The sequence below is a fragment of the Alexandromys fortis genome, unplaced genomic scaffold (assembly GCF_014885135.2).
Source record: "Alexandromys fortis isolate MF-2015 unplaced genomic scaffold, M_Fortis_MF-2015_v1.1 scaffold_55, whole genome shotgun sequence".
NCBI classification, from domain to species: Eukaryota; Metazoa; Chordata; class Mammalia; order Rodentia; family Cricetidae; genus Alexandromys; species Alexandromys fortis.
In genome coordinates, this window is record NW_026067936.1 from 3,128,330 (window position 1) to 3,133,200 (window position 4,871).

A 4,871-nucleotide genomic window follows, 5' to 3' on the forward strand; every position below is an offset into this window, starting at 1 on the left:
TCTGACTCTGGAGTGCTGGGATCAAAGGTGTGTGCCACCGTTCCTAGCTAAGTTTCTTTCTTTTTTTTTTTTCTGAATTATATTTTTGAGGTCCCTCAGCTTGTTGCTTCCTTTCTACCACACAGCTTTCATTCTGAACTGGGAGAGTTTCTGGGAAGATACTTGATCTTAAGCTTTCTGGGGTTCTCATCATCATCATCATCATCATCAGCAGCAGCAGCAGCAGCAGCAACAGCAGCAGCAGCAGCATCAGGGCAGCAGCAGCATCAACAATAGCAGCAGCAGCAGTAACATCAATATCAGCAACATCATTATCATCAGCAGCGGCGGCGGCGGTAGTGGCAGCGGCAGCATCAGAGGCAGCATCAGCGGCAGCATCAGGGGCAGCATCAGAGGCAGCAACATCAGCAGCATCAGGGGCAGCATCATCAGCAGTGGCGCCAGCGGCAGCAGCGTGTGGTTGCAGTGTCAGTGTCTACACCATTGGGTGGCACTCCAGCTGGCAAGGCAGCCCTCATGCGTTTATTGCAGATTAAATCTACAACAATTCCGGTTGCAACATTTTTCTAACACTGGGATCCAAATCTGAGTAAACATTACAGTAGAAAGTTAGTCCAAGTTTAGAAGTTCAAAGATATTTCAAGCACATTTCAACTTGCATACTCTCTTGGGATGGAAAAGAAGAAAGAAAGAAAAAAGACAGCAAGATGGGAGGAGAAAGCGAAGGCAAACAAAAAGAGGAAAGAAAGGAAAGGGGGGGGGGGAGAAAGCGAAGGCAAACAAAAAGAGGAAAGAAAGGAAAGGGGGGGGGGGTTGAGAGAGGTCCAAACCTGAGAACTTTAAATAAGAGGTGAACCCACAGAATAAGGGTGATCTCTAAATCCCATTTCCCTCCAATACGGTATCAGCGCCCTTTTGATGTCAAAAATGAAATGATCTTTTCAGAGGCTAAGCCCCTTGGTTAAATATGTAAAGTGCATGTCCCCAGAGTCGTCATCAGTGGGATAACCCCAGAATTTACACCTTTTCTTTAATCAGTGGAAAATTACCCTGAGAGTGTTATGTTTGATCACTCCTCATTCAGGCCATGTGTTCCCGGACAGATTGTAGCTCAGCCTGGATTTGCATATCCCATTCCCTCCCGAGTGTCAGGGGACTGAGTCCGTGAGTCCCCGCGGTGGCAGCTGGAAGAATAGAGAGAACTGCCAGGAGGAGATGTTTCCATTTGAGGGGGACTCATCTCTTTACCTGAAAAATTCATAAAAATTAGATGTATTTTCTCTTAATCAACATAAATCATTTCATTTCCTGGGTTGATTTGTCTTAGTGACCTACATTTTACTAGCAATGTTTATTTTGTCACCTTTCATCTGCCCGCTGCAGTCAATAATATTCTTACAGCTTCCAGTTGCCTACCTCATTCATGTAAGACTGAGGGTGTGAACATGAAGCAGACAGAGTCCATCTTCTAAAGGAGCATCTTGCTCCATCTGTTCAGAGGATCACCAGTGTCAGGACTATTAGGGGTGACCTTTAAACTCTGGTCCCACTCCCATCCATGAGCTCAGATCATGGAATCTGAGATTCAGAAATCTCTCTTTCGGACAACTCCTGAAGATGCTGATGCATGGGCACCAACTCCTAAGATGCTGATGCATGGATACCAACTCCTGAATATGCAGATGCATGGAGATCAACTCCTGAAGATGCCGATGCATGGAGCTCAACGCCTGAAGATGCTGATGCATGGGCACCAACTCCTAAGATGCTGATGCATGGATACCAACTCCTGAATATGCAGATGCATGGAGATCAACTCCTGAAGATGCAGATGCATGGATACCAACTCCTGAAGATGCAGATGCATGGGGACCAACTCCTAAGATGCTGATGCGTGGGTACCAACTCCTGAAGATGCAGATGCACGGGGACCAACTCCTGGTGATGCAGATGTGTACTGGGGAGATTTTTACTAAAGTGCATACTCCTTGCAGAGAGAGGAGATGGGAGGAGCCATGCAGTGCAGAGAGGAGATGGGAGGGCAATGCAGAGCTGAGAAGAGGTAAAATTCAGATTGACTGCTGGGTGGTGTCAAAGCAGGGTTGTCATGGATACAGGGAACAATGGTAGATTGTAGAGTCCAAGGACGAGGACTGGAAATCCTGGTGAAGTAGAGAGGAGATGTAGTCAGAGGAAGGGAGCGGGAGAGAGGATGGTGGGAGGTGGTGGGTGGAGACTGATTTACTGAAGCTTAAGATTTCTGAAGTGGGACACAGGAAGTGGTAGCATCCAGGATGTGTCAGGAAAGCGGTTTGGAGATGGGGAATCTTTGGGTAGCAGGTGTCAGAGAATGGGCCTGGGTGACACAGCTGTAGACCACACAGACACTGTAGGCACGGACAGTGGAGCCAGAATTAGGAGGAAACGCTGCCCACGTGCCAAAGACCTAGATAAGCATGGAGGTCTATAGCTGGCACTGATGTTATAGAGAAGGTCAAACATCTCTTAAAAATTCACCTCAACAGCTCTTGGAAAGGCTGTGTGGGAAAGCCACTTGCCCTACGTATGATGCCTGGATCCCACAGTAGAAGGAGAACGTTAGCTCCCGTAAGTTGTTCTATTATTTCCCTATGTTGGACATTGAGCACGCACATGTATACATACACCAAATAATTAAATAATAATACAATAGAAACAACTAACCTCAGCTGTGATGGGGGAAGCATTGTGTTCTGGAACCAACACTAAGAAACAAATAATTCTGAGATGAAATAGTTCACGACCTTGCCCATCTAAACTTTAACCTCTGTCCCCAATGTCTCCGGAAGACCTGGAGTATTTGTGGGTTTTGGATGAGCGTGCAGCTTATCTTTGGAGGAGTTCAGTGAAGGAAATGATAGTTTTGGTTTTAAGTAGAATTTAGAGTAGAACACAGGCAACAGAAGACAGTGGGATTATAATGAGTAGATCAGTCGCTGCACAGAGGTTGATCGTGTGTGAAGAACAATGGTCAGGAGAAAAGAGGGACCGTGGGAGACAGCAGTGAAGGGGAGCTGGGTGAAAATGATGGGTGGGACTCACCTCTGTTTTGGTCATGGGCATTGATTAACTCACACCTGTTGACATTTAGTGCGAACTATTATCTTGGTAAGTCTCCCTGCTTTCCTAGGAAGTCTTTCCGTGCACACTCAGGCTATAAGTGATTTTTTTAAAAAAAAAAGATTTATTAATATTATATGCTTACAGTTGGTTTCGAATTGAATGTGCTTTGTTTATGATGCTCTTGTTCTTTGAGCAGGATATATTCAAGTGTGAAATTTGGCAGCAGAAGCATTAGATGAGGGGGGAACTAAAACTGGGCAGGGATATCCGAAATATTGTATACGTGAGTACACACTTCACAGTGACAACTCTGTCATTCAGTGTCTTTGGCTAACAGGAATTTGCCCTTCTCCCACAAATTATGAGCCTGGGCTTTGTACGTGTGAGGCAAGGGCTCTATTCTTAGCAATCTCTCATCCTATAGCACAACTTGCTAAGCACTCACTATTATAGAGATGGAGGTCTTTGGTGTAGGGCATACTATAAGGAGAAAAGCCTGGGGCCAGAAAGGCCACTAGAAACACACTACTCCAGACCACAGCCTTAGCTCTGTCCCATTGATAGTATGAAAACCAAAAGGTCTGGAGAACAGAGACGTTATGGCTAAGGCTAAAAATTGTTACAGGAGCTGGGAGAAAAGCCTGTCTCTTAATTCCCAATCCAGAACCTCCTCTAATGAGCCAGAGATCTTTAGCATTAATTAGAAACCAATGAAGCAAAGAAAGACCAAAGCATTTCCTAGGCTGCCCCAGCAACGTGACATCTTTATTTAGACCACGTGGCCTGTGGTTCCACCAGTCCAGCTAAAGAGGCTAGAAACCCATCTTTGCCTTTTCTCCTAAGTGGCTGGCCACGGAATTGAGGCTCTTATACTCCAGAAGCTCGCGTTTTACACCATCTCTCAGCTCCATCTTCTACAGATAGGATGATGTTTCCTCACCCCAGATGATGGATGAAATTACAAATGCAGAACCACCAGCACCAGAGAGGCATCCAGACGCAAACCATCATCACACAGTTGGCACAGGGGGAGGGACCAACTCAGCATCCCTACTCACAGTCCACCCTTTGGACAAGGGAAAATGGAAGCATGCCAAAATTGTTTCCCCTGCTTAATAGTTGACCAGAAAAGTAAAGCAAATTGTTCTGGACAGGCTAAACATTTAATCTTACTCTATTGGATCTGATGTGATAAAAGGAAAGCCTGTTTCTCTGTTTCCTTTGAGTAGAAAGTGAGTTAGTTTGAGAAGCATTAAAGAAGGCTTTCATGGATGTGAGGGCGATCTGGCTGCGACATCTGTCACTCCATTCATCGCCAGGGTTGATTTGGCTGATCTGGCTGGCTAGGCGGGTGTCCCCTTCCTCCCTCACTGCTCCATGTGCATCCCACCCGAATAGAGGGACCTTCCCTGAATAGAGGATGACCGGTCTTTGGTCAAGGCTGTACGAGTAGCTGTGCTCCCCTGCTAGAACCTCCAAACAAGCTCTCAAGAAGCCTTCCCCATAGACTTAGGCTGCCCTCAACTTTGACGGAAAAACTTCTGTGGGCAGCAGATACTCATAACTGGTCAAGTGCTGAAAATACATGACTTGCAGTGCTCAGCCCTAATTATCAATACCTTTCAATGACCAAGGCTCAGGGGACGTCTAAGAAGAGGAGGTAGAAAGAACGTAAGAGCTGGAGGAGGGGGAACAGGTGCGATGAAATGCTGTCTCTAGTCAGGACTTGCCCATTGCGCTCATGAATTGACACCAGCTGTGGAAGACTT